This window comes from Manis pentadactyla, chromosome 11 (genome assembly GCF_030020395.1).
Source record: "Manis pentadactyla isolate mManPen7 chromosome 11, mManPen7.hap1, whole genome shotgun sequence".
In the NCBI taxonomy this organism is placed as follows: Eukaryota; Metazoa; Chordata; class Mammalia; order Pholidota; family Manidae; genus Manis; species Manis pentadactyla.
Genome location: NC_080029.1, coordinates 122929255 through 122939833, shown reverse-complemented (window position 1 = coordinate 122939833; position 10579 = coordinate 122929255). Strand labels below are relative to the sequence as shown.

At 58.3% G+C, this 10579-nt stretch overlaps 1 long non-coding RNA gene across 1 annotated transcript; it reads left to right on the top strand.

Moving 5' to 3' along the window:
• The first annotated feature begins 2635 nt into the window (after positions 1-2635).
• Positions 2636-5890, top strand: LOC130679431 (uncharacterized). Its single transcript, XR_008992374.1, has 3 exons — positions 2636-3141; positions 3329-3858; positions 5752-5890. It is a non-coding gene; the product is annotated as an uncharacterized LOC130679431 (long non-coding RNA).
• Positions 5891-10579: the final 4689 nt, after the last annotated feature.

Here is a 10579-nt window from a genome sequence, read left to right as displayed (position 1 = left end):
CTTTGTGTCCTGTGAGGTTCCCAAGAGATAGTGCTCTGGGGCTGGTGGGGAGTGAGGTGGGCAGGAAGAGATGCCCTCGGAGAGACCTGAGCCCAGGGAGGAGCGATGGCAGTGTCTGGCAGAGAGTCTAAAGCCAGAGGAGGACCTGTCTACACTCCCATTTCCCAGGCAGGAACCTGAAGCTCAGAGAGAACAGGTACCTTGCCCACTGTCACACAGCAAGTCAATAGTAGAAGTGAGACTAGAACAGGGCCACTGGTCCAGGGCTCAGACACTGATTGCGCCCGGCAAGCCTGGCGAGCAGCAGGCTCACCGTTCATCTACCCCCTGCAGAGCTCCTTCCTCCTGCCTCCCAACCCCAGAAGCAGAAGCGGGTCCTATTATAGGGGAGGCTGGGCTGAGAACCTTCCCAAAAGCCTTTGGGGACAGGGACGGTGGGTAGGGCAGGTCTCAGTTAGAGCCCAAAGGGGACTTCTAAGAGGTCTGGGCATGTGCCATAGGCCATCCAGACCACTGACAGTCTTCTTCTTGCATGAGGATGGTTTGCTACAGGAGAAGTGGGATGCCCTTAACAGCCCCTCAAGAGGGCCACCTGGCATGGGGGTGGGGGTCTGGGTCTGTGTAGGGTACGGTTGGCCCTTGACCATTCTCATGGATGCATGTCCAAAAGCCCTGTGCCGAGAGAGACCTCGGGCAGAAGGGACAAGAGCCTTGGAGACCAGCCAGCGGGACTCTGAGTCATGGGTGGAAGGTGGGTCCCAGCGGGGAGAGCCCTTCACCTGTCTCCTCGGAAGGCAGGCTTTAGCACAGCGGACACGGCAGGGAGCCCGCTCTGCCCCTTTGCGGGCGGGAGAACTTGGTGTTCGGTGGGAAACAAGCCCTTTGAGCAGAGGGCGTCATGAGGGGGCTGGAGAAGGAAAGGAAGGATGTGCTGACGGCAGCTAGCAGATCGATCTGCCAGCTTGTGTGAAGCCCTCGCAGGAAACTGGGGAGCATACAAGAGCTAGAGGCTCTGTGCCAGCCATGGTGCCGCCAGAGTCACTCTCGGGGCCGGCTGTGCCTGCTGGGTCTGGCTGGGTGCCGATGCAGGCACTCCCTGAAGGACTTCACTTACTAGCTCTGTGAAGTGGGCAAGTCTGGTTTTCCCCACGGTCATGTGGGAATGAGTGTCCTCTGAGACAGGATGGCCAAGAAGCGAGAATGCCATAGGCGCTGTACCCTTAAGGGACACATGCCGGGACTGAGCTCAGAAGGCCGCTCTTGGTGTGCCCCTTGGAGGCTCTGGGCTGACCAGGGCAGCGTCGATGGTGCGGGAGTGCTGAAGCCAGGGCCAGGACTGGGGCTCTGCCTCTGCGGGGAAGGCCACCTTCCTCCACACCGTCCGTCTGCTCAGCCCCTGTCCCCAGAGGATAGTCCTGCCGGTCAGCTGACTCCCTGTCCCCCTTTACTTCCTCCGCCATCTGAGAAAGGCCCCAAGCCAGAGGCCTGGCCAGGCCCAGGGAGAAAACTGTGGGGAGGAGGGGGAGAGGGCAGGGGCGGGGTGGCCGCAGCGCACTGCCCCCACCATCCCTCAGCTGGGCCCGCGGCTGCCAAGACCAGCCTGGGCCTCCTCAAGGGCCCTGGGCTCAGAGCTTTGGAGCCAGGACTTGGAGGCCAGCTCCCTGCCTCTGTGCGGCTGACCTGGGAAAGGCCTGGGTCTCCTCATTTATAAAACCGTATGTGGAGGGGGCAGCTTGGCGTAAGTGACTTCACGAGTCGCCCTGATAGTGTTGCTGGGGGGGCCCCTCTTTGTCCCCTTCTTCAGCTGACCACCTAGTGCCATGTTCTAGAATCACTCTCAGCACTTGCGAAGGACCAGAGAAAGCAGCTGGTGTGCCACGCCCATTGTCAAGGCGGTGACGGCGAGGCCCGGGGAGGCAGCAGCAGGCTGAGGCCGGGGCTCGGTCTCCTGGGACGCAGCCTGTCTCCCCTGACCCTTGGCATTAGCAGGAGGCAGCGATTTTCCCCAGGCTGGGCGGAGGAGCAAGGAGGCGGCCGGCTCAGCCCCGGGGCCCCAGGCCAGTCCGGACAGGCTGAGCGGGAATCCACCCTGGTCATAGCTGCCTTCCGCCAGGCTTTCTGGGGCCGGGCCCAGGGCCTCGGGGTTCTGCGGACATTGCTTTCTGTTTATTTTCCGCCTGGCTTCTGCTTGCTTTGTGGTTTCCCGTGGAAGGGCTGCAGTGGGAACTGTGGGGCCTGCTCTCGGGGCTGGGCTGCATCTGTGGGAAACTGGGTTCTGCTGACAGCTCGCAGCTGCCAAGACCCTCATCCCCGGATTCCCACGCTGGGCTGTGGGCTCAGCTCTGGCTTCTCCAGCCACTGCCTCGACCCGGGCTGGTTTAGAGTGAATGGGCGGCCAGAGCCCCAGGGGACAAGCCAGAGGGGTCTTCTCATTGAGACTCCTCACCTCCTAATTCACAAATAGGGAAACTGGGGCAGACATGGGCAGGAACTTGTCCACGGCCCCTCAAAGACCCCCAGCAGAGCCGGGACTGGAATGAGGCAGCCTGTCCCCAGCTCAGAGGGCTGTCCGTGGGGCTTGGAATCCTGCCCTCCCTTTGGGCTTCGCTGGGGTGGGGCAGACGCCGGGGATGCCTGGGCCTTGACTTTCCCATGACTTCTCTCTGGCAGGGGCCTGGCCCTCCTCCCCACTGTGCCCTGGCCGCAGCCCGGCTCCGGGTAGAGGGAGGGTGCGTGCGAGGGGTGTGCCACTGCTCTTGCTCTCCCCAGGGCCGCGGGTGAGCCGGCTGCTGGGAGCCCGGGCAGTCCCCGAGGACCTGACCTACCACTGCGGGGGCGACAGGGCTCCCCCCAAGCAGCCTCCTCTGTGCTCAGGTCTGGGAACGAGCCCTGGGGTTTGAATTCCGGCCCCCTTCTCCCCGGCCTCCTGGCTGAGCGACTCTAGGCAAGCCAGCCCAGCTTCCCACGCCTCTGTGTCCTGTCTGTAAGACGGCTTCCGACAATCCCCCCCTGGCAGAGGATAATGAGCGTGGAAGTGCTGTGTGTAAACTGCTCAGCACACGCAGGGTTGTTGGGGCCGTCAGCCCCCGAGCTGCTCAAAGCAGGAGCTGGGACGAGGCTGAGGCCCTGTAGCCTGGACAGGTGTGCTGCGGGGTCACAGGGAGCCCAGGGGGCCTGTGAAGGGGCTAAGCCCCCCGGAGAGTGGAGGTGGGGTTTGGGGAGAGGGTGGGGTGGCCTGCCGGGCAGCCCCGCTTGACAGGGCCCACCCGCCCCCTGCTGCCAGGCTAGGCACGGGCTCTCTGTGACCCTGATATTTATTAATCTGCAGGACAAAGCAATCAGCGCTGTCCAACTGAGGAGACTGCGAGCAGGGAAGGAGATGAAGGGGCAGCCATTTATCTTCTCGGCCTCTCCTGCTTGTGGGATGCTTTCAGCCTATAAAGAGGACGCGGAAACCAACACGAGCTCTTGGAGGAGGGGGTCTCTGCAGCCCCAGTCCCTGGTGAGGCTTCACTCCCCGTGCCCTGCCTCCCGGCCGCTGCCTCTTTAATCCATTTAACGCCTCCTCATCTCAGGTCCCCAGGGCCTCCTTGACAAATGAAAAACTCCCGGGGTCCCCGTTACGGCAGCCCCTGGGCTTGGGGCTCCTAGCACTGGCTGCACTCTTCCGGGGGACGGGACAGGTCTGCAAGGTCAGGCTAAGGCAGGCTGACCTTGAAGCCTCCTCTGCCTCCCCTGACTGCCTCCCTCTCCAAGCTCAGCGAGCTCCAGCACATTAAAAAGCTGTTAAAAGCGTCCATCTGGTTCACTGCCTCCCTGGCTCTGCTGCCGAAGGCGGGAGAGCAGCCTCGTTCAGAGGTGAGTCCCCGCGAAGGTCTTCCCCGAGGAGCCAGGCCCGAGGGGCCGCCAGGCACCAGTCCTCTCATCCACTCCCACTCTAGGGGCAGCGTCGGAGGAGGACAGAATAGCGCGAGGTGCCTGATAGAAGGCGCCCCGGGATGGCGCCTCCCCCTGTGGCAGCCAGTAGCCTAAGCGCTTTAGGCAAATGAAGTCCCTTAATCTTCACAGCAACCTTGAAAAGCGGGGCTATTAATAGCCCCATTTTGCAGCTGCGAAACGAGGCACAGAGAGGTAAAGTAACTCCCCCAAGGCCACACCACCCGTAAGCGGCAGGGCCAGAATTTGGGGCTCCAGGACCCCCTGTTAGCATCTGCTGCTGGCTGGGCTGCTCCCTGGGATGGAACAAGAACAAAACATGCGTTTTATTTCCTGACATCCTCACAAGAATTTCGAGAGAAGCATAATCATGCTCAAATGACAAATAAAAGAATGGGGGCTCAGGAATTTTAAGACACTTCTCCAGGGCCGCAGAACCAGTAAGCAGATGAGGAGACGCTCAATCCCAGGATTCACTGGCTGCGCCTTCACCCCCAGGGGCTTCCAGTGTCCGTGTTCCTACTCTGCCTGTGGTGTATTGCCCGGGCGGCCAGTGGCAGCCTCCTCTGGGTTGTGACTCGCCCCCGACTCAAGGGCGCAGAAAGCTTCGGCTCTCTGGGGGCCGCCGGGGCAGCCTGAGCCAGGCATCAGGACTCCGGAGATTTGGCCTTGCGTCCACAGACAAGTTCTTGGCCTGCATGGCCTCAGGCACGGGGTCTGGGAGTTGTTGGGTTACACAGGTCAGATCACCAGCAGCAGGAGTGGCTGTAGAAAGTGGGTGTGGGGATACGCAGCTGGGCTTTAGACCCTTTATTAAATTCCCAACACACCTAGCTGCAGGCTTTCATGATGAACTTCCTGGGCCTCTAGAGCTGTCTGTCTGTCTGCTCACTGCTTTTAGTCCTCTTGCAGGGCCTGGCAGCTTTAAAGCCCCAAAGACTTGCAGACGGCCCCTCCTTGGCTGACGAATGCTCTGAGGGAGGCACTGACCTTCCTCTGTCACCCCAGCCTGGCCTGACCTCCCTGGGGGCACATAGCAAGCAGAGCTGGGGGAAGGGGAGGTATAGGGGTGGGGGCAGATTCCCCAAGGGAGACGAGAGCTCATGCCCCTCTCCTGACTCTGCCAGATGTCCCCACTCCCTCTGGTCCCACCAACCTCCCACATGTGGCTGTGATGAGTCCCTAACTCCATCCTATGTAGGATCTTCAGATGGACTCATCAAGGCCCAGCTTCCAATGACAATTTTATGCCAAACCTAAATGATCTGCTCCTCTCTCTCCATTACCTTTCCCACGTCATCACCTCCTACTCTCCCCCTGCTCTCTCTGCTCCAGCTGCACGGGCCTTCCCGCTCCCTCGAGCACATCAGGCTCACTATGACCTCAGGGCCTTTGCACTAGCAACCGTTCCTTGACTGCGCTCCTTTCCCAGGGTCTGCGTGGTCGGCTCACTTCCTCAGCTCCTTCAAGTCTCTGCTCTGGATTTCTGCCTTCTCACGACCGCCTGCTCTGACCACGTCCAGCCGCAGTCCTGGCCCTCCCTGTATTTCTGACCCTGTTCCATTGCATTCCACAGACACTTCTGGCACTTCTCGATTGGTTTGTTTATGTTGTTTTTCTCTTTCTCCTCCATTAGAATACACACTTTAAGTAGTCAGGGAATTTTGTTTGTTTTGTTCAACATCAAATCCCTCTCCAGCAGTTAGAACAGTGTCTAAACACAGCATAGGTGCTAAATAAATACCTGTGGAATAAACAATTAGGTGGATTTCAGTACATCTCACAGCAGAGTAACCATAATGTTTGTTTGCTTAGGGACTAGGAATGGAGCCCAGGAAGACACAGGTTGGAACCTTACCTCTGCGCTGTGCTTGCTGTGTGACCCTGAGCAAGTCACTTGGCTCTGGAAGCCTCAGCTCACTACCTGCATGCCTGCCCTGCCCCGTTGCCGGACTGCAGCTTCTGAAGAGAGGCTTCTGAGTAAGGGCTTAGCCGCGGGCACACACACAGGGCCGTCTTGCTGCTCCTGCCCCACGTGGCTGGAGTCTTGGCTTTCAGACCTCAGTTCTTGGAAGAGTCACCTGACCTCTCTGAGGCTCACTTTCTCCACCTCTGAAACCGAGGATGATGCAAATTAAGCCCCTTGAGCAAGTGTCACAGTGCCTGGGACTTGGTGAGCTCTCTGCAAACGTTCACTTAATTCAGATGCTGCCAGGTCAATGGTAAGGAATGGCTTTCACAACTCAGCTTTGAGCCATTAGACTGTTGCTGGCCCTCCCTGAAGAGGGATAGGAGCAGAGGACAGCAGAGCTGGCAGGGACTTGGGAGGTCAGCAGGAGAGCTGTTGACTCCAGACAGGGATGGGAGCTTGTCCAAGGGTGTGCCCACTCAGAGTGGGCCCTTGACTGAGCACCTGCTGTCGGGCTGGCTTTTGCTGGAGGGTTTCGTCTCATAGTTCCCTAGGTGTCCCTGGGGGAGCCCTGTCGGGCAAACCTCACTGTCCTATCCAAGGCCTGTCAGAGGGTCAGGATGCAGGAGCTTTCAGGTGTGTGCCCACCTTCTTCCTACATCTTGCCCCATCTGGTGAGGGCATGTGTGTGGGTGGGAGGCAGACCCTGGGTGGAGAAATGCTCTCCTGGTTCTGACCAATCTTGGGGTCGGGAAGCCCTTCTCCTCAAAGCAGAGCACACATCTACATTCACAGGCTGACACCACCGTCCCTTAGGATGCTGTAAATGAGTTAGTCGTCCTGCTGTGGCGCTGATGCCAGGGCGGGGCTGGCTTTGATTCCTGTTATTTCGTTCCATGTGTCCATGCCGCCCAGCCGCACTGTCAAATTTCCAGACCCAGCATCCTGGGCAAAGCCAGAGGGCCACTGCCGTGATCTTGCTCATGGGTCTCTTTTCAGCAGCTGGGCCCTGGAGGATGGCCCACAGCTCCCCGGGCACTTTTTATTGGGTTTGAGATTGAAGAGGCAGGGGCAGATGGCGAGAACTATCCCCAGCCCCACCTTTCTCAGGAACCTTTTGGGGCTCACGCACTTGGGGCCTCTAAGAAAGACCCAGGTTTGTTGTGAGTGACAAGATATGCGGGGGGAAAGCAAAAAGAATTCAGTTTAGGAGAGTATTCTCCAGCTCTGGTTCTTGCAACATCCCTGAGCGGAAGGCAGGGAAAGTATTATTCGTACAACCACTTCACAGAGGAAGAAATCGAGGCTCAGAGCTGCTGTGCAGCACGCAGATCAAGGAAGTGAAAACCGAGATTTGAATCTGTTCTAATTGCCTTCCGAGTCCATGTCTTGTCCCAGTGGACTGAACATTTTCAAGTATTTAACTCGGCATTGAACAGCCATGTGTGGTCTCCAGAGCCCTGTGTCAGACACCCTGGGGGTACACAGATCCATGGAGAGCACAGAACCCGCTGGAAGCATCCAGGGAGGTGCTAAGAATCATAGTAACAAAGGAGTAATAGCCAACATTTTGGGAGCACCTACTAGGGGCCAGAATTATGCTTCACAATTTTCATGGATTGTCTCATTTAAGCTCTCAAATAGTTTGAAGTCTAAGTAGCAGTATACCCATTATTTTTAGTTGTTTTTGGTATCCACAAGTGTAGCCCATTTTTTTTAGAATAGAGGCTCAGCAAGGTTAGCGGGCTTATCCTCAGCAGAGGTGGTATCTTGCTGCTGGCTGCATCTCTCACCACCTGGGCATTACCTGGGTACTTGTCACTTAGTTGGTCCAAGTTGTCTGGCCTAGGGTGGGTAAATAGTATGTGGGTAGGAATCACTCTGGATTGTTCTGGAAGAACTGTATTCTCTTTGCCCTCTCTGGGCCTCAGTTTCCCCTCCCTTGGAACCTCTGACCTCGGATGTCCTTGCTGTGATCAGGGCAAATGCTTGAGGCTTAGTGAAAGGCTAAGGGCTCTGGAGGGGCAGAGAATGACGTGGTGGAGGAGAGAAGGGGCGCTGGAGGGGAGGGGGATGGCACGGGGAGAGCAGATAGAAATACGCACACGGGAGCACAGCCTTCCGAAGGGGGGGGCCTGTGCCCGGGAGAGTCCTGGGGGACAAGGGCCGGCCTTCCTCCCAGCCCCACCCTCCCAGGCAGCTTGCAGCCGTCCCCCACGAAAGAGCAGCGTGATATCAAATCAATAAAGGCAGCAAAGAAAACAAGAATAGCGTCCAGCCACATTTCACAGGGCCTCGGGTTCCCATTTGTGAGCGGAGGGAGCTGGTCCTTCAGGCATTTGGGATGTTTTCATCCGAGGCTGGTGCTGGAGCCGGAGAGGTGAGGGCGGTCCCGCCGTCCCGCCCTGGGTCTGTGATTGGTGGTGCCTCCCACCCCCCTTCCCTCCCCGCCCCCTTCCCTCCCCCTCCCCCCCAATCCCCTCCCCTCCCCTCCCCCCTCCCCTCCCCTCCCTCCCCTCCCTTCCCCCATCCCCTCCCTCCGCTCCCCCTCACCTCTCCTCCCTTCCCCCATCCCCTCCCCCATCCCCATCCCTCCCCTCCTCCCTCCCCTCCCCTCCCTCCCCTCCCTTCCCCCATCTCCTCCCCCATCCCCATCCCTTCCCTCCCCTCCCCTGTCCCCTTTCCTCCCCCTCCATCCCCCCTCCCCCTCCCCCATCCCCTTTCCCTCCTCCCCCTTCCCCTCCCCCTTCCCCTCCCCTCTCCTCTCCCCTCCCCCTCCTCTCTGTCTCCTCCCCTCCCCTCCCCCCTCCTCTCCCTCCCCCTTCCCCTCCCCTCCCTCCCCTCCCCTCCCCCTCCCTCCCTTCCCCCTTCCCTTCCCCCCTCCCCCCCCCCGCTCTCTTTCCCTCCCCCTCCCCCATCCCTCCTCCCCCTTCCCCTCCCCTCCCCCTCCCCCTCCCCTCCCCCGTCCCCTTTCCTCCCCTCCCTCCCCCCTCCCCCTCCCCCTCCCCTTTCCCTCCTCCCCCTTCCCCTCCCCCTTCCCCTCCCCTCTCCTCTCCCCTCCCCCTCCTCTCTGTCTCCTCCCCTCCCCTCCCCCCTCCTCTCCCTCCCCCTTCCCCTCCCCTCCCTCCCCTCCCCTCCCCCTCCCCCCGCTCTCTTTCCCTCCAACCCTATCACGGCCCCCAGCGTGTCACGCAGTTATTAGTTTAGCTTCATTTAGAATCGGCTTAGCAACCCCGCACCCCTGGAACCTGGAAGCTTAAGCACAAGATGTCTGGCAAATGGAAATTCAATTGCTTTAATATAGAGACTATTTTGCTGCAGTCGAACTGGAGCCTCTTATTAAGAATCTGATGGAATTTCTAAACAGGGAGAGAGGCCCCGAGGGGGGGCCACTGCCCATCACACACCGCCATTGCTCTTGACATATTTATGGCTCCAATAAAATCTCCTATCTGGTATATTTTAAAATAAAATTGAAAATTTATCGCTTCCCCTGAGTCGGTCTGTCGTTCTCCTCAGGAGGAGATACAGCCAGACGGAGATTACGGGCGCGGCGGCCGGTGGGCAGAGCGGGTAGCCCAGGGTCTGATGCAAATTTCAGCACCTTCTCCATAACAGCTGTCGGGCTGGGAAGATTCCTTGGGGGGAGCAGGCTGTGTGCTAGTCCCGTTTCTCTGGACACCAGCTTGGCCGCCCCACCAGGGCCCACAGGCTTGGTCTGTTCTCTCCCCGGGTCTGCAGGGTCTGGGTACACCATGGCATGGGAGACACAGGAGAAAGCCCCGTCCTCCGGGGTGCCAGTGCTGGGGCCCTGGGAATCAGCATCTTGCCTACTCACCCCTCTGGAGCCCAAGGGACATCTTTGGTGTCTGCCAGATGGTTCAAGGGGACCCTCTATTTATAAGAGTCTAGAGGTTGAAATCAGGGCTTAGATTCAGGCGGTAATTGAGGTTTAGTTTACAACTAGGATTAAGGTTCAGTCTGCAAGTAAGGTCAGGGCTCAGACTCAGGCTAGGATCAAGGTTCGGTCCATTAACAGAGACAGGGCTCAGATTACACAATGTCAGGAGTCAATTGGTATCTCTGAGCTTCAGTTTCTTCTTTAATTAAAAGAGGAGGTAAGTGTTGCCCTGCCTGCTTTACAAGGACATTATTTATAGGAACAAATGAAAACAAGAATATTTTTCACTTCTATAGCATTTCGTAGTTCATAAAATGCCTGCACATCATTTATCTCTTTTGCTCCACATCACAGCCGCTGTTCTGAAGACGAGAATATAGGCTGGGGGGTTAAGAAGCTTATCCAAGGTCACATAGCAGACAGAGACAGGAAGTGGGGGTCAGGGCCGGCTCTTCCTGACTCCAACCAGCAACTCGAATACAATAATGCAGAGCAGCAGGGCCTGAGAACGCGGGTCTACCCAGCCCTCACTTCCCTTTTCTTTATTCTTTAACAGAATGCTTTTTCTACCCTGGGGGCATGTGTCTACCTAAAGGACTACAGGTCCCAGCCTCCCTTGCGGCCAGGAGTAGCCAGTGAGGATTGTTGGGTGGGACGCCTGGGAAAGTTCTGTAACAGGGAGACAGAGCATGCGCACTCTGCCCTTCCCTCCTCCTCGCTCTCTGCCTGGAATGCAGACAGGGTGGAGCCCAGCAGACATGTTGGCTCACGAGGTGACACCGAAGATGACAGCAGGGCCGAGAATGAAGCCAAAAGAGAGCAGCCTGGGATAC